Source organism: Heterocephalus glaber, unplaced genomic scaffold, assembly GCF_053883595.1.
Source record: "Heterocephalus glaber isolate CG9 unplaced genomic scaffold, H.glaber_assembly_v1.0 deba00001472, whole genome shotgun sequence".
Classification (NCBI taxonomy): domain Eukaryota; kingdom Metazoa; phylum Chordata; class Mammalia; order Rodentia; family Bathyergidae; genus Heterocephalus; species Heterocephalus glaber.
Genome location: NW_028258315.1, coordinates 80,271,338 through 80,297,066, shown reverse-complemented (window position 1 = coordinate 80,297,066; position 25,729 = coordinate 80,271,338). Strand labels below are relative to the sequence as shown.

At 35.0% G+C, this 25,729-nt stretch overlaps 1 protein-coding gene across 1 annotated transcript in view; it reads right to left on the bottom strand.

Moving 5' to 3' along the window:
• Znf385d (zinc finger protein 385D) overlaps nt 1–25,729 on the bottom strand; it is a 1,018,268-nt gene that overhangs the window by 540,018 nt on the left and 452,521 nt on the right. The window lies entirely within an intron of this gene.

Sequence of the window (25,729 nt, the reverse complement as noted above, 5' to 3'; positions counted from 1 at the left end):
TACTGTGCCTATTTTAATTTTATTGAAGGGAGTGTGTTAATGCTTATTATATATTTCTTTAGATAAATTACATTGACTTCAAGTGTTAGTAAGTAAATTATCTGTGACAAACCTAAACGATCCAGGCTCTAACCTGTCTTCTATTCAGTGCTTCTGTTTGCTGGGGGGGGGGGGGGGGTTCTTATCTTTCTGTTTCAAGTATTGAAGAAATGAAAATATGGGAGATTAAACCTTTTCTCATTTGATTGTGTTCCTGTCAAAAGATCCTATCAGTGAAAACTCATTCAAATACTTCATTAAAATTCAGTCCCTACATGAGCAAACTTAACTGGCATGAAGTCAAGATAAATAATTATTTAAATTATGAACATTTCCAGAAACAGGAAATTTTGATGAAAGACACCTACTGTATTTGCATTCTATCATTCAATTGTGTTGGAAATTACAATAAAAAACTCTATATCACAAATAAAAAGGGCTTTAAATAGAAAATTATGAATATATAGCACACTCTAAAAATACACTTAAAATGTCTTAACTCCACTTTGGTTAATTTGCATTAAAAAGGAGAAAGACCAACTTTTCCTTTTACCAAAAGTGCAGGTAAAAACTTAAAGATGCAGTGAAAAATTACTCTGACATTTAGCACAAATAGTTTTGGACTTAAAAAAAGATTAGTGGCAATTTTTTTTCAGTAAATCATAGCCAAAATTGGTATGTGTGCAAATACCACTAGCATGAGGGAAATTTTGAGACTGGTTAATGTCAGTCACCAAAACCACATTCAATAAAATGGCAGACTGTGAAAATTGTTTTAAGAATTAGGGAATGCTCAGGAGGCACTGGCAGAATGCTCAGACCCCAGGCTGACCCCTGATCAACTCTATAATTGTGGATTCCACACCTTGACTCAGCCACCACCAACTTGGAGCTGGCTCTGCATTGTTTTCCTTCTGCATAGGACAGCAGAAGTGCCAGTCAAATGGACCTCTTAGACAAGGCAAAAGTCTGGAATAGAAGATTCAATTTAGCTGACCAGAGGAACAATCATGTTATAGAAGTTGATGAAAGATCCACTGAGAAGGAATAATCTAGAAGATCCAAAATTGCTGAGTAAAAGAGGAGCCATATTGGACAGACTCAGAGAACATAAACAAAAAATACAGAAGAGAGAGGACAAGATGGTGGATTAGTGAGTTCTAGAAGCTTAGCTAGCTTCTCCAAGACCAAGTGTCTGGAGTCTAGAGGACAGTAGCTTGGAGAGGAACTGAAATGAGGGGAGGGTACACAGGAACAAGGAGGGAACTGACAGAAGAGAAGAAAATAGGATTAACTGATATAGAAGAGGCAATCCAGAAGAGAAACCATAGCTGGCGGGCTGCCAGTGGGGAGGCATACTGAAATAACTTCTCTTTTCACTGAGAACTGCACTCCATTCTTATGAAGTTGGAGACATGGCAGGAATAATGTGAGTCCCTGATTCCTGAGCTACCTTCCAGTAGTAACATGTGTGTCAGCCTTACAAGTGCCCTAGGACATAGCTGCACAGTGCAGGCTTAGGCCAGGAAGACATTGTAGAAAAGGGCTGGGAGTTTGAGCTTCAATCCCAAAACAGTCACTGGAGACTGTGGGCAGGTGGAGAGCAGACGGGTGAGTCTCGCTGAAGGGCAGGGACTGGTGATCGCTATACCAGGACCTCCAATCAGGCACCAGATTCAGTCTGTGTTACTCAGGATTGGAGGCTCACATTGGCACCATGTTCCCACTGCTAAAGGGAGACCTAAACAGGGGCTTAAGGTATGTGATTTGGCTGAGGGAAATGAACAGAACCTGTCAATTACAAGATCCCAGGGAAAGCCAGGACCAGGTATGCAGGACTTCTTGCGAGCTTCCCGGAGATGGAGACAACATTAAAAAGTGGCCATCACGGAAAGCTGCTATCCTGCGTGAGTTTGCACAGTAGCCCATGCTGCATTTCTCAGACACCGTGTGTACTTTCATTTTTGCTTTTATCTTCTTTTTCTATTTGTTCAGCCCAAGTTTGCTCTTCAGAGCTCATTTCTCTCATGCCTATTCACCCCTTACTTTTCAAATAAACTTTTGGCACTGTTATTGGCTTGTCTCGTCCAATTCTTTTGATTGGTGAGCCATTTCTAAAGAAACTACCCTATAACAATTTCTTAACTATCTCTGACAGACACAACTGAAATGGATTAGTCTGTTATTGCTGTAGTTAAACTGATGAGATAGGAATAATCCTGACTCAGTGGACAATTTGGGGCCAGTGAACTTGTCTGCCAAGTCCACCATGACATCCAGGGAGAGAGACAACAACAGTTCCTAACCCAAGAACTCAGATGGATCAAACTCTATAAAAATGCCTGAAAACTGGCAGAATGAGGTCCTGAGTCTGAGTTAACTCCAGTTTTGTAATGGAAGGATCATAAGAGTAATGGGGTATGAACACTCAAGACTATCTGGCAAAGAAGCTACTTGGAAATCAAGTGTGCAATGGCTTATTGGAATGTGTTGCCATCAGACATCTTACTGATTTAAGTTTTTGTATATTTCCTGAGTTATTTAGTAACATGAGGTTATTCTCTTCTATGATTTCATGTGTATATTAGATGGTTATTCATGTATTTGTGCTTTCATTGGTTCTGATTTAATACCTGTCTAGGTTCTCTCTCTCTCTCTCTCTCTCTCTCTCTCTCTCTCTCTCTCTCTCTCTCTCTCTCATAGGCAAAAGGGAGGAAAAGTAACTGCAAGGACTATCACACAGAAATGTTATTAAATTGAAGCAATTCTTGCAGCAAAACACAGGGACAGAATCAAAACCACTTAAAGTAAATAACAGAAGAAGTAAATACTAGAACTAGACATACAAACTTACAAATTATTCACAGGGAGGCAACATCCCACTAAAAACCTCCATATATCCACATACTCCCATCACTTCTCTAGTTCCCAACCTGCAGTAACACCTCCAAAAAGGAGGAGATAAACGAGGGGGTCACACATAATTTAAAAAGATATATAGATATATAAAAATAAATATAGATACAAGTAGGAGAAAGAATTCCTAAACCTCCCAACTTCCCCAAAACAGAGCAAGGGGTTACAAAGGAAGAAGAAAACAAATACCAGATAGCAGAAATCTATGAAAAGTTCTTAGAATGTGTAGTGGATTAATGGTCAACTTGGAATGCCAAGCTGAACAGAATCAGCATGGTTCTGGGCATGGAAGACCCACCTGAGGAATGTTGCCAATGTCATGAAAAGAACTGGAGGGGACAATTGTGCTGTTGATTTTCTTGGAGAAGTGCCAAGGCTGGTTTTCCTGAGGCAAACTTGGCTGTTCTCTCTCAGAGGAGGAGCTTGGTTCCTCTGTCACTGAGAATGTCTACTGTTCTTGTCAGGGGAGCTCTGGTCTTCGCTTTGAGCATCGCTTCCTGGCTCCAGGGTAGATCCCTCAGCCTAGTGGCACAAATCCTTCCCCTCACCAGTGCAGGTTTTCTAGCTTCCACCACTAGTTTTTGGGCTTTTCTGGTGAAGACCCTAGATACAGACTTACATGAGACATTGCCATGGGCTCTAGGCCTCTTGCTGGACTCATGGAGGATATTACTACCTTGGGCTCTAGGCCTTTAGCCAGACTTATGCAGAACATTGCTGTGGGATCCAGGCCCTTGGCTGTATTTTTCGGGTTTCTAGTGTGTGGATAGATCTCTTGCACTCCTCTGCATTTGACTTTTTGGGTGAATGTTATAAAATAATCCTTTAAATTATGCATCCTGTATTAAATCTATTTCATTGCAAACTCTGAACACAACAGAAAGAATGAAGAAAACAGATGAATTCAAAGAGGAAATAAACCAAAAGTTTACAACAATTACACTCAATATCCACACAGTGAATTTCAGGGAAATAAGAAAAAAACTAGACAAGCTAACTAAAGTATTTCAATATTTGAACAACAGATTCAACAAGGATGTGGAATTTTCAAAAAGATCTCAGAGAGAAATACCTGAAATAAAAAACAATATAGAATTCATACATTCCAGAAATGACTAGTTTGAAAACAGAATGTTTGCTATTGAAGATAAAACAGTAAATTATGATAAAGAGGTCAAAGAAGCCAAAAAGAAAATCAGAGAACAAGTCAAAACTATCCAGCTGCCACTAGATGACAAGAAGAAGGCTAATCAGAGTTAGAGAAAAGTTAGAAGATTGCACAGATGGATTCACCAACATGCTTACAGAAATTACGGAAGAAAAGTTCCCAAATATAAGAAAAGATTTCAGAATCAGTCCGCTGCAGACACCCTAACAAGGTCGCGAGTTACGCGGAACACGCTAAATCAGCTTGCGCACTGGCAGCAATCCACTGGACACCCCCCCCGCCCACTCCTCTGGCCTCTTCTCTGTACAGCCACCTGGTTCCATGCTACAAAGACGCAGAGGACACTGGACCACCAGACAACTGTACTGGGTAAGTTGGAGTCATCTTCAACTCCCATCAGGACCAGGTCTATCTTCAGGGGGAAGGGCAGCTGGAACCTGCAATACAACTCTTCAGAATTCAACCATACAGGAGAACAGGGAGCACAACTTGGGACTTGCAGCCAGAAATCTGCCTGAATCTCATGGGTCTGCGACTAGCTTGCTGAGACTCATTGACTTATATCTGCACACTGCAACGCACGTTGCCTATTGTGACAGCAGAGACATACCCTGAAAGAGGCCCTTCATCTTCATTGTTTTTTTATTCCTAAAATTAGTATTATTAGTTTGTGTTTTTTCTCTTTTCTTTTCTTTTGCTCCTCTTACCTTTAATTTATTTCCTCTTTGCAAATATTTCTTCTTCTCTCCTTTTTTTCTTTTCTCTTCTTCTTTCTTTTCTCTTTCTCTCTCTCTCTTACATGCTCTTGCTCTCTCACATTGTTCATCTTCCCTTTTTGTCCCTGTTTTGGTCCTCAGTCAGAGTTCTTTTTATTTTCCTATTATTCTCTTTTTCCTTCTCACCTGTGTCCTCTGGCCACACTGCAAACCTTCCCTTATCCTTCTTCCCATCTGTTCCTCTCTCCCCAACCCCTTCTAACTCCCCCTCCCAAAGGGTAAAGTTGTTATATTGAAGAGTTTATTCACTATATGTTGTGTTAGTCCTCGATCTTGATTTAATTCACACAGCTAAAGGTGATAGATTAATAACTACCACAAAATGTCATTTTCGAAGATGTACTTGATGCAATGGTGTTGCTGATTGTATCACTTGGGCTAAGGTGTTGTTATTGATCTAGTCAATGAACCTTCCTAGTATAAGGAAAATGAGGGAGACTCAAAACTTAAAAGACCAGCTATATCTGGAAGACACCTCTGAGAAGCAATCATTCCATAAGGGTTCTAATTACAAGCAACAAAGATACCTACAATAAGCAATTTCAAACTATCAACCCAGGAGTTAAACCAAGGACAGTACCAAAAACAAAAATGAGAACACATTTAAGCAAGGCACAAACTCAGACTTCCACCACACCAAGGGTAAATCCTGGGGAAAATGAGATGGAAAAGTCCCATAACCAACCACCTGGATACCCTGAAATGATAGCACAGGAAGTAACAAAGCAGATACATGAGGCTCTAGAAAAATTCAAACCAGAAATAATCTCCCAGATATCTACAGAGATGGTGAGCAGAGTGAAAGACGTGATTAGAGGATCTAGAACACAAACAGATAAAAATTGGATGAGCTCAGAAACATGCTGGAAGCCATGAATACCCAGCATAAGAAGGAAATGGAAACCATGATCGCCCAACATAAGAAAGAAATAGAATCCATGAAACAGATTCAAACAGATATTCAGGAGATCAAAACTCCATTGAAAGTATCCACAGCAGATTAATGGAATCTGAAGATAGAATATCAGATATAGAAGACAGAATCGCAGTTAGAGACCATGAAAATAGAGATTTCTTAAAAATAGTAAGGGACCATGAGAAATCAATCCAACAACTGCTAGACGATGCAAAGAAGAATAACATAAGACTGATAGGAGTCCAAGAAAAAACAGGAGAAAGCACAATTGACATAAAAATCTGTTCACAGAAATAATAGTGGAAAACTTCCCAAACAGAGGTAGAGAATTGGACATACAGATGTGAGGCATATAGAACTCCAACTAGCCATGATCAAAACAAATCTACATCTAGACATGTAATAGTCAAGATCCCAGAAACCCAACAGAAAAACAAAATCCTACAAGCAGTTAGAGAAAAGAAACAAATCACCTACAAAGGAAAGCCCATCAGAATCACAGCAGACTTCTCAACACAAACCCTCAAATCAAGGAGAGCCTGGAGTGAAGTATTTCAAGCCCTAAAAGAAAATAACTTCCAACCTAAACTATTGTATCCTGCAAAATTATCTTTCAAAATCGATGAGGAAATTAGATACCTCCATGACAAAGAACACTGGAGAAATTTCATGAACACCAAACCAGCACTACAAGCAATTCTAAACAATATCCTAGAAAAAAGCAATGGAGGTCACAACTCCATGTGGCCCAACAGAGGAAAGCCACCAGGCAAGGTAAGACACTAAAGGGAAAGGGGGGAAAATAAGAAATAAAAGAGCCAACAAAAGTAAAACAGCATGACAAGGATAAATCAATATCTATCAATTATAACCCTCAATGTTAATGGCCTCAAGTCACCAATCAAAAGAAATAGACTGGCAGAATGGATTAAAAAGGAAAATGCAACCATATGCTGTATACAAGAAACACATCTAACTGAAAAAGGAACTCATAGACTGAAAGTAAAAGGATGGAAAGCAGTTCTCCACACCACAGGAACCCAGAAGAAAGCAGGGGTAGCAATCTTATTTGCAGACAAAGTAGATTTCAAACCAAAACTAATTAAGAGAGGCTCGTACAAGAGAGGAAATTATAAAGATCAGGGCAGGAATCAATGCAATGGAGACTAAGAGAACAATACAAAAAATCAATGAATTAAAGAGTTGGTTTTTTGAAAGAATAAATAAAATTGATAAATCTTTATCTAACCTTATCAAAGAAAGGAAAGAAAAGGCACAAATACATGCAATTAAGAATGAAAAAGGTGAAGTCACAACAGACCCAGCAGAAATCCAGAGGATCATCAATACCTACTTCAAGAACCTCTACTCCAATAAAACGGAAAACACAGAAGAAATGGGCAGATTCCTAGATACATACAAATTGCCAAAGTTAAATGAAGAAGATATAGAAATTCTAAACACCCCAATTACTATGAGTGAAATTGAAAATGTAATAAAATATTTACCAACAAAGAAAAGCCCAGGTCCCGATGGCTACACCGCTGAATTCTACAACACATTTAAAGAAGAACTAATGTCATTACTCTTTAAACTCATCAAGGAAATTGAAAGGGAAGCAAGGCTTCCAAATTTATTCCTGGAAGCAAGTGTTACATTGATTCCAATACCAGGGAAAGACCCAACCTAAAAAGAGAACTACAGGCCACTCTCCCTGATGAACATAGATGCGAAAATCCTCAAAATGATACTGGCAAACAGAATACAGAGGGTCATCAAGAAGATCATACACCCTGACCAAGTCAGATTTATCCCAGGGATGGAAGGATGGTTCAACATTCGTAAATCAAGAAATGTAATACACCATATTAACAGAGTCAAGGACAAAAACCATAGGATCATCTCAATAGATGCAGAAAAAGCATTTGACAAAATCCAGCACCTATTCATGATTATAACCCTACAAAAAATTGGAATAGAAGGTCTTTATCTTAACCTGATTAAGGCTATCTATGAAAAACCAACAGCCAACATCATACTAAATGGTCAAAAACTAAAAACTTTCACGCTAAAATCAGGAACAAGACAAGGATGCCCATTATCACCTTTCCTGTTCAATACAGTTCTGGAAACATTAGCCACAGCAATTAGAAAAGAGAAAGAAATAAAAGGAATAAAGATAGGAAAAGAAGAAATCAAACTGTCATTATTTGCTGACAATATGATACTTTACATAGAAGACCCAAATCACTACACCAGAAGACTTCTAGACTTAATTGACAGATTCAGTAGAGTAGCTGGATACAAGGTCAACACTCAAAATACAATAACCTTCTTGTACACAAATAACAGACTCACTGAGAGAGAAATTAAGGAAACAATTTCTTTTACAATAGCATCCAAACAAATGAAATATCTAGGAATCAATCTAACAAAGGAAGCAAAAGACCTCTACACTGAAAACTACAGCACTCTGAAAAAAGAGATCAAAGAGGATATAAGAAAATGGAAAGACATCCCTTGCTCCTGGGTAGGAAGAACCAATATAGTGAAAATGACCATACTTCCAAAACTACTATACAGATTCAATGCAATGCCAATTGAAATTCCAACAATATACTTCACAGAACTAGAGAAAACAATCTAAAAATTCATTTGGAACCATAGGAGACCTAGAATAGTTAAAGCAGTTCTAAGCAACAGAGACATGACTGGGGGTATCACAATCCCCAACTTGAAACTACACTACAAACTACTATGATAAAATCAGCATGGTACTGGCAAAGGAACAGACCTGAGGATCAGTGGAATAGATTAGAAGATCCAGAAACAACTCCAGACATGCTCAGCCACCTCATCTTTGACAAAGGAGCCAACTACCAACATTGGAGGAAAGATAGCCTATTTAATAAATGGTGTTGGAAAAACTGGATTTCAACCTGCCAAAGATTAAAACTAGACCCAAAGCTATCACCATGCACTAAACTAAGATTGAAGTGGATTAAAGATATAAATATTAAGTCAGAAACACTAAACTTGCTGGAAGATAAGTTAGGTAGAACTCTTGAAGACATTGGCATAGGACAAGACTTCATGAACAAAACCTCAGCAGCCCAGGAACTAGCAGAAAGAATCAACAACTGGGATCTCATCTTATTAAAAAGCTTCTGCACTGCAAAAGAAACCACCAACAGAGCTAAGAGACAACCTACAGTATGAGAAAAAAATTTTAGCAGCTGTACCTCAGACAAAGGACTACTATCTAGAATCTATAAAGAACTGAAAAAAATCAGACTCCTCAAATTCAAAGACCCAGTTCAAAAATGGCATCTGAAATGAACAGACATTTCTCAGACAAAGAAGTAAAAGCAGCAAACAAATATATGAAAAAATGTTCAACATCACTTGTCATTCAAGAGATGCAGATGAAAACAACACTGAGATTCCACCTCACCCCAGAAAGAATGGCTGCTATCAAGAAATCAACAAATAACAAATTCTGGCAGGGTTGTGGGGAGAAAGGAACCGTTCTCCATTGTTGGTGGGAGTGCAGACTGGTGCAACCACTGTGGAAGTCAGTATGGAGCTACCTCAAAGAATTGGGGCTGGAAGTCCCATTTGACCCAGCTATTCCCTTGCTGGGTATCTTCCCAAAAGAATTAAAAGAATCATACCACAGCGATATATGTGCACCCATGTTTATAGTGGCACAGTTTGTAATAGCTAAAGCTTGGAAGCAGCCCAAGTGCCCATCAATTGGAAACTGAATAAACAAAATGTGTGTTTTTTTTAACAAAAGGAGTACTACTCAGCCATAAAGAATGAAAAACTAGAGTCATTTATAGCTAAATGGATGCATATTGAGGCCATAGTCTTAAGTGAAATAAATAGGACACACATGTGTAAATACTGAATAGTTTCTCTAATGTGAGAAACTGATAGTGTAAACAAGAGTTAAAATGATTAAAATGAATAATTGATAATTTGAAATAGGAAAAAAGGCCCAAAGACGAAGGAGTGAAGGGAGGGGAAGGGGAAAGGAAAAGAGGGAAAGGAAAAACTATGAGAAAAGAAAAAAAATGGAAATTATATCTATGTAAATAGGGAAGGGTGGAGGGGGTGAAGGGTGCACAGGTAATGGGGAAAAAAATAAGAACCAAGATATATCATGTACAGGTACAAACACCCAATGATCAATGTAAACAAATTGTACACCTAAAATGTACCAGTAAAATGTACCAATCAAATTAATTTAAAATAAAAAAAGAAAAGATTTCAAAATACAAGTAAGCAATGCTTACATAATGGTAAACAATTATGATGAAAGAAAAAGCTCATCAAAGCATATCCTCATTAAATTTTCAGATAATCATCAAAAACAAAACAAAACAAAACAACAGAATTTTAAAGCAGTCAGAGAAAAACCAAACAATCACGTATAAAGGTAAACCAATTAGAATCACAGTTGACTTCTCAGCAAAAACCCTGAAGGCCAGAAGAACTAGAGTGAAGTATTTCAGTCCCTAAAAGCAAATTACTTCCAACCCAGATTAATTTACTGAGCAAAGCTATCTTTCAAAATAGATAGGGAAGTAAGGGATTTCCATGAAAAAGACCAGTTCAGTAAATATGTGAGTGCTAAACCAGGTCCAGAGAAACTTTCAAGATTATTATTGACAGAAACAATGTGTTGGACACACCTAAAAATACAGAGGTATCTGGTGAGGTCAATGGATAATCAGCAACAAAACAAAAAATATCAATGGAGAAACAAATGATATACCAACAGATAAAGAAGCCAAAGATAGTAAGTAGCCAACAAATCCCAGCAATATTTTTCAATGTTAATGGCCTCAACTCTCAAATCAAAAGACACAAACTGCAAGACTGAATTATAAAAACAGAATCCAACAACCTGTTGCATTAAAGAAACTCATCTAATCCAAAAATATACTCATAGACTAAAAATTAAACTACAGAAAACAACATTCCTTGCACCAGGACTCTGAAAACAAGCAGGGGTAGCAATGCTAAAATCAGACAAGGTAAACTTCAAGTTAAAAGAGATTAGAAGAAAAAAGAAAGACATTAGAAGATACAAAGAGGGTTGCTACATACTAGTTAAAGGAACAATTTCACAAAAATAGATAACACTGATAAATATATATGCACTGAATATTGGAGCACCTATCTTCATAAAAACAATAACTGCTGAAATTGAAAGATCAAATAAACATCAGCACAATCACAGTAGGGGATTTTAACACTGCACTTTCCCAAAGAGATAGATCAACTAAACAAAATACCAATGAAGAAATGTCAAGCCTGAATATATAGATTTAATAGATATATACAGAGTATTTCACTGCTCTACAACAGAGTATGTATTCTTTTCAGCAGCACATGGTACCTTTTTCAAAATAGATCATATATTAGTCCACAAAGCCTGCTTAAATAAATATAAAGGAATTGAAATCACCCCATCCATACTATCCAGCCACTGTGCAGTGAAAATAGAAATCAACTACAGAATAAATTTTGGAAAAGGCAAAACCTCCTGGAAAATTAACAACATATTTTAAACAACTACTAGGTCACAGAAAAAGAAGAAATTTAAAATTTTCTGAAAGTTAATGACAATAACAGTACAAATCAACAAAATATTCGGGACACTATGAAATCCATGCTCACATTAGTAAAATAGAGCAGGCCCAAATAAATAGCCTTATGAGAAATATTAAGATACTTTTTGTTCTTAATCAAATCAGCCCCAAACTGAAATTAAGGAGGAATATTATAAAGATGATAGAATAAATCACTGAAAGTGAGACTAAAATACTGTAAAAAACCCCCAACAAATTGAAGAGAGGGTTCTTTGGAAGAATAAATAAAATAGACAAGACCCACCAAGAAAAAGGAAAGACTCATATCAATGCCATTAGAAATGACAAATGTGACATCACAAGAGACACTGTTGAAGTCCAGAAGATAGTATTTTGAAAACTTTTATTCTACAAAATTAGCAAATTTTAAAGAAATAGATCCTTAGACACAAACTACCAAAACTAACCCAAGAAGACATAAATATGCTAACAATGCAATAACAAGCAATGAAATTGACTTAATAATAAAGAATCTACCCATTAAAAAAAAGCCCAGGACCTGATGGATTCATGGCTGAATTCTATAAAACCTTTAAGAATGCTATATGACCAGTATCCATCAAGCTCTTCAAAGAAATTGAAAGAGACAGGGTGCTCCCAAATTCATTTATGGAAGCCAGTATCACCCTGATCTCAAAACCAGATAAAGACTCAGCTAAAAAAGAGAACTATAGGCCAATCACTTTAATGGACATAGATATAAAAATCTTCAATAAGATATTATCAAATAGAAAGCAGCTCATTATCAAAAAGATAATATATCATGACAAAGTAAGTTTCATCATAAAGATGCAAGGGTGGTTCAACATATATAAGTCTATAAAGGTAATACATTACATAAACAGGAGTAAGCTCAAAAACTACATGGTCATATCAACAGACACAAAAAAGCTTTCAACAAAATCCACCACCCCATCATGATAAAAATCCTTAAGAAAACAGGCACAGAAGGACCATACCTGAATATGATAAAGGCTATTTATGGCAAAACAATAGCCAGCATCATACTAAATGGGGAAAAACTAAAAGTTTTTCACCTAAAATCAGAACAAGACAATGATGTCCACTATCACATCTTCTAGTCAACACAATGCTTGAAATATTAGCCAGAGCAATTAGGCAAGACAAAGAAATAAAAGGGACACATATAGGAAAGGAAGAACTCAAATTATCACTATTTGCAGATGACAAAATACTCTACATAGAAGATCCAATGAACTGCACCAAAAATCTGTTAGACTTAATAACCAATTTCAACAAAGTAGCAGGACACAAGATCAACATGCAAAAAATCATTAGGATTTGTGTATACCAACAATGAACAGGATGAGAAGAAAGTTCTGAAAATATCATTCATAGTTGCTTCAAGAAAAATGAAATATCTAGGATTAACCTAATCATGAAAGAAAAAGGCCTCTATAAAGAAAAGTACAGTACTCTGAAGGAGACTAAAACGGACATCAGAAAATGGAAAGATGTTCCTTGCTCCTGGATAGGCAGAATCAGTACTGTCACATTGGCCAAAATTCAAAAACTCTTATAGATTCAATGCAGTCCCAATCAAAACCCCAATAGCATACTTTAAATATCCAGAGAAAACAATACTAAATTCATATGCAACCAGAAGAGACCCAGAATAGCCAAAGTAATTTTGACCAATAAGAGCAAAGCAGGCGGCATAGCAATATCAGACTTCAAGCTACATTACACAGCAATACTAATAAAAATGGCATGATACAGGAAAAAAGAAAAACAGACACATGGATCAATGGAAACAGAATAGAGAATAGAGAAACCTCCCCAGACATATTTAACTATTTGATCTTTGACAAAGGGGCCAAAAGCATATGTTGGAGGAAAGATAGCCTATTCCACAAGTGGTGTTGGGAAAACTGGCAATTTGTTTATAGAAGAATGAAACTGGAACCTTATCTCTCACCATGTACTAAATTAAAGTCAAAGTGGATTGAAGATCTAAACATTAAAGCTGAAACATTAAACCTACTAGAAGATAAAACAGGTAAAACACTTAAAGACATAGGTATTGGAAAAGATTTTCTAAACAAAATTTCAATTGGATGAGAAATAGAAAGAATCAACAAATGGGATTATATCAGGCCAAAAAGCTTCTTACAGGAAAAGAATTAATCAGTGGAGTGAAGAGAAAACCTACAGAATGGGAAAAAAATTTTGCCAGCTACTCCTCAGACAAAAGACTAACATCTAGACTATACAAAGAACTCAAAAATATTAAAAAATCTAAAATTAAAGACTGAGTCAAGATATGGGCTAGAGAAATGAACAGATACGTCACAGAGGAAGAAATAAAAATGGTTAATAAATATATGAAAAAAATGTTCACCATCTTTGGCCATTAGAGAAATGCAAATTAAAACAACAGTAAGATTCCATCTTGCTCTGGAAAGAATGGCAATCATTAGGATATCAAAAAATAAATGCTGCCATGGCTGTGGCAAAAAAAAAAAAAACCCTCCTGCATTGTCAATGGGAATGCAAACTAGTACAATCATTATGGAAATCAGTATGAAGAGTTCTCCAAGAATTGAAATTAGAAATTCCATGTGACCCAGCTATTCCTCTACTAGGTATCTTCCCCAAAGAGCTTAATTCATTATACTACAGTGATACATGTATACTAGTATTTATAGCAGCACAATTCATAATAGCTAAATGTCAGAAGTAGCCTTTATACCCATCAACAGAGGACTAGATGAAGAAAATGTGGCATCTGTATATAGTGGAATACTACTTGGCTGTAAAGAATAACAATTTTTAAGGCATGTATAGGAAAATGGATTCACCTGGAAAATAAAATATTGAGTGAAATAAGTCAAACACACAAGCTTAAATATCATATGGTATCTCTCATTTGAGTGAGGCAAAGTACAACCAAAGAAAATCATAAAGGATGGGTTGTCCTTTATGACCCAGGCAACAGATCTCATCTAATAGAGAAGTGGTCCAAGGGAACAAGGATGAGGGGTGAGGAAGAGACGAAGGGGAAATAAGAGGAATAATAAAGATCTTATAATAAAGAATAATCTTTATAATAAAGATAATTAATTAATAATATAATAAAATAAATAGCATATAATAAATGATAAATTATATATAATAAGCTAATATAATTAATATAATAAATAATCTTTATAATAAAGAATACAGGATCCCAATAACTCCAATCAATATAAACATTATATGGCATAACATGAGCTAAGACAAATAATAACAACAAGTGTGAAAAAGGTGATGGGTAACTGGAGGAGGAGGGTGGATGGGGAGGGAAAGAGAAAAGGATTAGAAAAAAGCAAGCTGCTATATATTACATATACATATATCAATATATATATACATAGATACATAGATACATAGATATGTATACGTATATATGTATACATATATGTATATACACAAATATACACACATATATACATATATACACATATACAAACATATATACATATTTATATATGTAACCATTCCCTAAAATGATTATAAACTACATGAATTGCAAACATGTACTAATAAAATTAAATTTAACAAACAATAATTACACTTAGTAATAATGATAAAAAACAAACCTGAAAAATAAATTAAGAAGTACAGCAAAAAGTAAATTCCAGATTTGTTTGCATACTTCTTTTTGTCATTTTGTATATGTAAAATACTTTTTTTTTTAACCACCTAGGGACACTGGGTGGTATGAATCAACATTACTGGGGTTATCAGGGAATAAGATACCTTCAGAATCACAGAAGAGTGTATAGTTCCTTAAAATTGAACACACCATACAACCACTGACACTATGTTTTTCATTTCCCACAAAACCTCTTGGGTTGAGATTATTGTTCTTATTTTAATATTTTTATCATTATTATTAAAAGTATTTGCTATTTCAAAGCAATAGAACTGCTAGCATAAAATATCTATAGCATTGTAGAACTTCAGAAATGTTAACATGCTTCTTTTAATATAGTTCTATCTCTTTCAATTCTTTCAATGTTTTTGTTTTAACATCTGTTTGTTGTCAGAAAGTAAGTAAATAAGTATTCTTTCTAAATACTGTCTCTTTAGATGTCCTAAAGAAGTAGTAAAGCAACTGGTTCATTCAGCAGATCTAGAACTACCCACCCAACCCCTCACCACCACTGCCCAGCCACAAAAATAGTGTTGGTGAGGGTGTAGATAAAAGGTAAATTTTGCATATTGTTGGTAGGAATGTAAATTAGTCTAGTCATTAGAGAGAACAATATGGTTCATCTTCAGGAAACTAAAAATAGAACCACATATGATACAGCAACCATACTACTGGGTATGTATCCAAAGGAAAAGAAATTAGTATGTCAAAGAGACAGCTGCCTCCCACATTCACTGTAGCATTATTCACAAGAGCCAAAAAACTGAAGCAACTAAGTGTTCATCAACTGATGAATAGATAAAGAAAATGCAATACATATATACGATGAAATATTCAGCCATAAAAGAATGAAATCCTACCGTCTGCAACAACCCAGATGGACCTAGAGGCCGTTACATGAAATAAGCCAGGCACAGGAAGAAAAAGACTGCATGATCTCAGTAGTGTGGAATCTGAAAAAAACTGATCTCATAAAAGATTAGAGTAGACTGAGGGTTACCAAAGACTGGGAAGAGGAGTGGAGAAAGAGGAATGGGGAGAAGTTGATCCATCAGTACACAGTTGCAGTTATAGGAGAAATAAATTGTGGTGTTTTTTTTATTGTGGTGTTTTATTACACAATAGTGTGACTAGAAATGATAATAATGTATTGTGTATTTCAAAGAGTTAGAAGAAAGCATTTTTAATGTTTTCCTCACAAAGAATTGATAGATGTTTGAAGAGTTAGAGGTTTACTCTTATTTGAATACTATACATTTCATACTTGCATCAACATATCACATGGTACTTCATAATAAATATGTATGATTTTATGTGTCAGTTTAAAAATTTTTTAATGAAAAGAAAAACAATAGCATTCTATTTCCCCATATAAAAACAATAAAAAGATCAGCTGAATAGACCACTAAGAAAGTAGAATATCAAAGGTACTCTGGAAGTCAGAAACTTATGTAGAAAGGAGTCAAAAAGCAAAGACAGTGCTGACCCTTCATACCTTTCATGAGATTTAATGCAAACTAAGGGTAGCTGGAAAAATTTTGTCTGCAGCTTGAACTTCAGCAAGCATAGTAACAATGACTCAGCAATGAGTGTTTTCTGTTAAGAATATTATGACTGTGGCTCTTGCCACCCCAGTCTATGGCACCACAAAAAAACCAAATGTTCCATAAATGTCCAGCGTAATAACAGAACGGTGACAAATAACACATAGGCATACGCTAGATTTTGTTTGACTAGATTTCACATTTTTACTCTAACATCAAAAATGATTCTAGGGCCGGGGATGTAGCTCAGTGGTTTTGCCGCCTGCTGTGCAAGCGCAAGGATCCAAGTTCAATTCCCGGTACCAAACAAACAAACAAACAAACAAAAACAAAAACAAAAATGACTCTAAATGTTCATGAGTATTAACAGTATGTTATGCCATATTAAAAAAATGTAAAAATATATCAAAAGGTAAAACATCTATAGGTCATATTTTGTTACCATAATGCAAAACATGGAATCTTATAACAAAATATGAGAAAATATTATATTTGAAAGTAATAAAGCTTTTCTAGATGGATATTTTCAACTTAAACAATGAATATTATATATAATTTTATTCTGGTATTTGAATATTTTTTCCAATTCATCTAAATTCCTCAAGATTATCCCATATATTTACTTTTGATTTTCTATGCTTTCATGCTTATTTTTAATTTGCATTAACATTTAAAATATAGCAAACACCTACTTAAAACATAACTAACACCTACTATAGACTTTAAAGATGGGATGAGCAGTGAACAAAGTACATATTTTAATATGTACTCATAATGTTCTATGTATTGTCAGTTGAATATTCTTTGACAGAAGTTTCCAGCATAGAGTAAATGCTACTTTGTAACTGCACTTGTAACACTCTACTGTTAATTTTTTCAAGTAGTTAAATATTCTCTACAAAAGCTATTCAATTAATTTGTACTAATCATTGGAAAAATCTGCCAAAATTTATGTACCCAGCCTTTTTTGTTTGAGTTGTCTTAAAATGTTCAGTATATGCGAAGGTTAATCTTGATTATCAATTTAATTCCCATGAAAGATGCCTAGAAAAGTAGTAAAGCATGCTTCTGGAGTCTTTGCATGGGTCCATGGGTGCATGACTTTGGGGAACACACCTGGTCCTTGGCCCCATCCTCTCTGATACTCCTCTCCTGATCTCTGCTTCCAGGATGCCATGAGGTGAGCTACTTTACTTTGCCATCATATTTCTGCCTTAGAGTCATCCAATAATGGACTGAAACCTCTGAAACTGTGAGCTAAAATAAGCTTCTCAAGTTTCAGGTAACAGGTATTTTGTCCCAGCAATGGACAGGTGACCAATATAGTGTATCACTGATATCACTTTAACAGATATCTTTATTTACCAAGTATTTCTAGAATATGAATACTGTATGCAATTAGAAACTCAGCTTTAAACCTTGTTTAACATTGTCAAATTTCACTCTGGAGAGCTATCCCAACTTTTACTCCTGTTATGGATGTATATTATTATGAATTTCCCCACACCCTGTAGCTATTGGCTCAGCTTTTGCTGACTGAGTAGATAAAAATCACTTAGGAGTTGGACATGGTGGCATATACCTGCAATTCCAGTACTAAGGATACTGAGGCAGGAAGATTGTGAGTTCAAGGCCAACGCAGGAAACCTAGCAAGGCCCTGTCACAAAGTAAAATTGTAAAAGGCTGGAAATGTAGCTCAGCATTTCCTGGGTTCAATCTTTAGTACCACAAACACAAAATAAAAATTAGGGTTGAATGTTAAACATCTCCCAAAGGTGCATATGCTAAAGCATTGGTTGCTAGTTTCTGACATTACAGGAAAGTGCTAGAACTTTAGGAGGTGAAGTCTAGTAGAAAGAAGGTAAGGTCATTGGAGGGGTGTATCGTTGAAGGGGATATTGGGACCCCAGCCCCTTCTATTTTCTGTCTTCATGGCCAACATTCAGTAAGCAATTTTCCTCCACCATATGCTCCCACCATGATATTCTGTCTGGCCAGAGACCCAAAGCAATGGGGCCAAGAAACCATGTACCAAAACCTCTGAAATCATAAGCTGAAATAAATCTTTACTCCTTTTAAGTTAATTTTCTCATGTATTTTGCACAGTGATTGAAAGCTAACACAATCACATAATTTAAAATGTGCTCTTTTTGCTAATAAGTTTGAAAGGAAGAGGGCTGGGGATTTAGCTCAGTGGTTCCGTCATCTTGCCTTGCAAGTGCAAGGTCCCAAGTTCCATCCCCGGTACCAAAAAAAAAAAAAAAAAAAACTAATTTTGAAAAGAAGAAAGAGAATTTCTTAGACAATTATTACCCCTAGAAAAGAGAAAGTACAATGATATTTTGGAAAAACAAAAGCAAGGTTAATTAAAGGCCAAGGAAAATGGAACCATTTCAATACAGTAGGCACTAAAACAATGTTTAAGCTTATTTTAGGAATTTTACAATGGGAAATATTTTTGCATGGCAAAAATGAACAACAGTGAACTATATATGTTCGCATGTAAACAGGAATAAGAGGCTATTAAAATAACAGGAAAGAAAAAATGTAACACTTTAGAACTAAATTAGTGGTTCTTGGGATTGCAAGAAATCATTATTGTTTGGTTATATTATTTGAGAATACATCAAGTAGGATCAGTGATTTTTTAATGAAGATTTTATAATTCTTAAAATGCATTCCTTGCTATTCCAGAAAATTTTAGGCAGTTTACATGAATGACACATAAGCATTTTTTCCCCTTCAAATTGAAGAGTATAAGTGAAATATTCACACTCTTCATGTTGACACTAATGTCAATAAGTTTAGTGACCTGTACAGTATACATAAAATGAAAAGTGAAGCAATAATAGGACATGACATGGTCTGAGGTGAAAAAAAACTATTCATTCTTTTTGATATTTTTCTATTCCTCCTTATTCTGATATCATTTTATAATCCTGTAATACATTGTACTTATCTTTTTATTGGCTGAAGTATGCACTGTGTAAGTCATTTTATCATTAAGTTAAATTATCAGATTGAAATGACTCCTTGACAGGAAGATCATGAGATATTAATCAATGTCTTTATCTTCAGGCTCAGCCTTTATTATTCACTAGCTCCAAGGTTATTTCAAATGTTTGCCCTGGATCCTAACATCTAAAAGGAAATATTCAAATCCTTCTTACTCCTATTAAATAAAGACAGTTTTAATTTAAGATCTCTTTGCTTGCTATCAGATGGCTTCATAATGCATTACACAGTAAAAACAGTAGCAGGGACATGGTCTTCTCCAGTAACGTATGTTTGAATAGTTGTCTCTTATCCTTTCTTTGATAGTTTCATTGTAAATACTGCCAAGCAATTTAGAGAAGTTGAAAGAGTGTCAGTGTTCAGCCTTCATTCATTCATTCATTCCTGCATTCATCAATTAACAGACAAGTATTATGATCAATCATGTATCAAGAATTAAGCGTGGGGGCTGGGGATTTAGCTCAGTGGTCCCGGCACCTGCCTTGCAAGCACAAGATCCCAAGTTCGATCCCCAGTACCAAAAAAAAAAAAAAAAAAAAAAAAAGAATTAAGCTTGGCACTGGGAGTTCAAAGATATAAAATACCTGTAGCCTTACATCAAGGAATTAGACATTCCAGCTGCGGACACAGTTACAATTATAAAGCACTTTGAAAAGTGTACACCAGTGGTTGGTCTCTTGGCTCCTCTATTTACTAACTATATGATGTGGGAAATATTAATTCACTCAAGTAAGCAGTCAAATATGTATAATGGGAATTATAATTGTAAATAATGGTGAAATTACATACTCATGTAAAGGGTTCAGCATAAACTCTAGAATATCTTAAACCCTGGGTAATTGTGAATTATTATCACTACTAACATTACTGCCTTTTCAGAGACAATGAAATACAGCCTCCTGAAATACTGAACTTTGCAATGCTTGCCTCCTGTTATGGTAAAGGCTTTGCAGAGAGAAAACAGCTGAGGTATAAAGTTCACCTCAAAATAGAGAAGGAGAGAGAGTAATTTTTGTCTGAGGGTGCAGTTAGAACAAACACATAGAAATAGGAATCACTGGTGAATAATCAAAAATAGGAATGAAGTTGACTATGGAATAAAATGTCATATAAATTATCATCAGTCTATAGCAGAGGTCTACAAAGTTTTCCGTAAAGGGTCACACATATTTAGTCTTTGGCTCTTCAGCAAAATTGTGATAGTTACATACATTACTGTGAGCCTACATCAACAATCTGCAAATTTTTCTATAAAGGGTTGGATGGTAAATATTTTACTTTTTGGGTCAGTCTGTAACATGACAATTCTGCTTAGTATGTGTGTTCTAATAAAAATTTATTTAAGAAAACTAAAATCTTAATTTTATGTAGTTTTCACATGTTATGAAATATTAATGAGTAGAATTATTTTCATATTTTCAATGATTAAAAATATAAAATCTATTTTTAACTCATTAGCTATACCTCCCTCAAAAAAACATTCTGGGTCAGATTAATACCGCAGTCTAACAATTTGCCAATCCCTAGTCTATATCATGCACTATTGTGCAGCAATAAAAATATTGCATTAGTTTGATAAAATACTCAGTATCATAAGAAATTTTTTTTGCCTGATAATTCTAAGGATAAAGAAAAAGCTAAGAGGAAATGCACTGAACAGATAATAGTATTTTGTTCCCAGTAGCATAGATTGTATTATTGTGGTCTTTTGTTTTGTTCTCCCCAAATTTTCTAAGATGAGATGAATTAATTTTAAATTACAGCTTCTAAATACTGAAGTAGTCAAAGTTGTTAACTGATAAGTAGTTCCAAGTATCTACAGTTCACATTCCTTCAAAAATTATAATCAAAATCAAAATAAAATCTCAATTGCAAGAATTTGTATTTAACAATTGCTTTTGTAATTTTAATCTACACAGAGTAAAAAACAAACTTGTCAAAGATGATTTTGAGGACTTAACACACTGTATCATGATATTGTAGCAAATTTTAGAGTTTTAAGTCTCACTTTTTCATCACATGTACAGTTATTCTGGAAAAGCACCATCTGAAGACAGCAATAAGCTGCCTATACTATTGATATTTACTGTTAGAGAGAAAAGTAGATACTGATGAGTGAGAGCCCTCCAAAAACTATGAGGAAGAAGGAATGGTCCTTGAGCTAAAGATAAAATTTGGTTAAAGATAAAATTTGGTTGAAGATAATTTTAGTTACACTCATTAAATCACAAAAGAGTCACAAAGAATCTTTTTAGAAATAGAGTGATTCAGAATAAAATGTGATATGATACTTTCTCAAAAACAAATATTTATTGAATATCAACTGTGAGCAAGACATTGATAAAATCACCAAAGATAATACTGAGACAAAGATGTCACATTTAAACATAGTAGCTTTACCTTTAAATCAGGGATAGGATAAGTATAAGCAATACTGCCACTTCTAATCCATATAAAGATACAATAACAACAATAACTTCAAAATCACAAAAGTCTATAAAATAAAAAATACAAACATTAGTTGTTAAATCTCTAGAAATCTATACTAATCTATAAATTATTTAATAGAATTATTCAACAATGTATCTGAATTCACAATGTACAAAAGTCAATTCTAGTCTTGCATAACAAAAATAATTAATACAGAATTAGAAAAAAATGAAGAGAATTAAAATAGCAATTGAAATATAAGATACTTTAAAGATCCATGGCAAAAGCTATACAGAACCTTTCTAAGAAAATAGTAATGAAAGACACTAAAGAAGATCTGAATAAGTGAAGGGCAATCTACTTCGAATACGTGTGTGTGTGTGTGTGTGTGTGTGTGTGTGTATATATATATATATACACATACATTTTCCTTTGGAGGAAAATATAAATTTAATTCAATTTTTGCAAAAATTCCAAAATATTTTACAATATACAAGATGATAGTAAAATTTGTATGGAAAAGAAAAAGTCAAAGAATATCCAAGACAACTATGAAGCTGGAAATACAAGGGCTTGCCTTATCAGGTATCAAAGGAGTGCTTAAAGTTACAACAATTGAGAATATTCGATGGAGGGAGGTCGCACAAGCCTGTAATCCTAGCCCTTTGGAGGCCGAGGCAGGAGGATTGTGAATTTCAGGCCAGCCTGGGCTACATATCAAGTTTGAGGCCATCCTGGACTACACAGAGTTAGATCCTATCTCAAATTTATTAATTAACTCAGAGTATTTACCATTAGTATAAAATAAACTAAAAATCCTGAGATAGTATAGAAAGCTAGACACATACTTATGTTTGCTATATGACAAAGATGGTACTGAAGGTAAGTGCTTAAAACAAGAATTATTCAATAATTTATTTAGGAAAACATTTTAAAGATCCTTACATAACACCATAAACAAAATACAAATCTATTAGAATTGTCTGGTGGATGGTCTTTAGTTAGAACTTTCACCTATGAGAAGAGATGAAATATTGTCAGAATTCAGTCTGTTTGCATTATTCAATCCCAAGAATGTAGGTACAGTGCTCTGTGATCCCAGGTGTCTCAAGACTTTGAACGACCTGGCATTCTTCTGGAAAGGACCACTTGAAATACCACACAAGGGCTCATAAGTGGGATTCATTACAGACACTATAATGATCCCCTGCCCTTTTAAAATCTAAACATCATGGGCCTGGGATTTAGCTCAGTGGCACCACACCTATCTCGCTTGCACAAGGTCCTTAGTTCGACCAGGTACTGGAAAAAGTAAAATCTAAACATCATGTAATTAACATGCCCTCAGGTCTACAGATTCCTCTTTCTTCTAGTAAAACATTTTTCTAAAAAAACAAGGAAAGCCTACCTCACTTTAACCATTCCATTTAGATGTGAATGGTAATTTTACAGTGTATTGAGAAGAACCACTATTTTCTTGGAAACTGAGAATAGGTAAGTTTGAAGCAGAATATTAACTGACTCTAGCAGCGCTAGGTTTGCCATGTCACCAGTAAAATGACCCTAAGATTGTTCCTATTTCTCTAGTATAGAATGTTCTACATCTTGAAGTTGCTGTGAGCTACACAGACATAGGCATTTATCAATAGGTGTGAAACTGTGCACGTAAGACCTATTCATTTCACTATATAGAAATTACAGTATATTTCAATTAAAAAGGTAAGTTGTGGAAGGGAAACAGTGTTCAAAGAGTTTGGAAACTGTTTTTGCCACAGCTCCCTTTTCCCTTTGAGAACAAAAGCTCTCATAAATTCTGTGGGAAGACACGAGAAGAACAAAACATTTCCTACATTCAACCACAGAATGGCACCTTTCCTCCTTTTAAAAAAATAACTCATACTCTCATCCTACAGAACTGGAATTCTTCACAACAAACTTTCAGGAATATATAATCCAAGGCATTTCTCAGGAATTTTCCTAGCATCTCTCATTCTAATATTCAAGAAGTGTTTGAAATCTGGAATTCCACTCTCTAAACTTTTCCAGAATGTTTGCTACATTTCTAGTCAAAAGTCTTCAGTGTGCTTTCATCAAAATCTCCTCTTTAGGCATTTCTCAAACAACAACAACAGCATTGGTGGTATAGGGGTTAGCATAGCTGCCTTCCAAACAACAACAACAACAAAATAACGATTTCCTATTAGAACAACCATTATGTTATACCAAGAGACTGAGGTCAAGTTAAATGTGGCCAAGTCCTATTTTGGTATAGTGGCAGGGGCGTGGGGGGTGTGGGGGGTACACAAAGAAGAATATGCAGTGGAACCAAATTTGTCCCCCAAAGCCTAAACTATTTGTCAGCAATGCATCTACATAAGAATCAGATTCTTGGTTTATGTGACTTGTCTCCATAGAATATAGCTCTTGAGGAAGATATTTTATCTGAACCCTATGGCCAGGGCCAGACAAGCTTAAGGTCACAAACATAGTTATGCACAATAAATATTTTTAAGGAAAAAAGAAAAAAGGGAATAAAAAGTGACTTTTCCATCACTCCAGGGCTTTCAGGCCACTGCTATAACTGTGATATTTTGAATATACTACATTTTACTTATTGGTAGTATTTCACATATAAATATACAGATTTAGTAAGCTTTTTTTGGCTTGAGTTTCAAGAGATGTCAGAGCTTCTAGATAGAAAGCTATGAATAATAATTATAAATTTAAGCTCTGAAAATGAATGAGACCAGCCTGGAAGAATGATGAAAGGGTAAAAGATGACAGTATCCAAAGAAAGGATGAAATAGAACTGCTTTTCCTTCAGGCTTCAGGATGCTCTGATTTTGAGGGGTACAGGTAAGGAGGGGAAACATAATTGGATGACTTAAACAATTGTCACCATACTTAACTGTTTTTACAACCAAACTGAGAAAGTGAGAAATCTGGGGGAGTTAGAATTATTTTCTTGCTATAAAAACTGCTTATTTATATTATAGACATATATAATATAATTATATCTATAACTATAGATATAATTTTAAAACATTAAAACTCGAATTGGGCATACATTTTTAATACATTTAAGGAAGACAAATGCTGAAAGTCAAAGTATCCAATAAATAGCATGCTTCACTAACTATTCCTCCCAATCCTCAAATCATAAATCATGTAATACTAAGAGGAAATATTTGCATACTCACTGATGTATAAACACTAACTACAGAGATTAGTTCAATTCTTAGAGGACATAGAGTGTACCAACAAAGCTGTATAATCTACTTCCTCATGCATCTACAGCAAAATCTATCACACTACTTATATTAAAGATAAAGGACAGAGGTTGTTTTTGATGTATACAGAAATAAACTGTTATCAAAACAATCAATAGAGACAATGTTCATTTCTCTTAAAAAATGAAACTCAGAATGCTATTTGCAAGTATTGAAAAACTGCAATGAAAAGAAGAAATACCTAAATGGTGAGTCATACAGGTATACAGGAAAGGAAGGCAAGAATTTCTTTTTACATTAAAATTATCAAAGCTATTATTTCATTTGTAGTAAGAGTCACTGGCATAATATGAATAAAATAATAAAATATCTC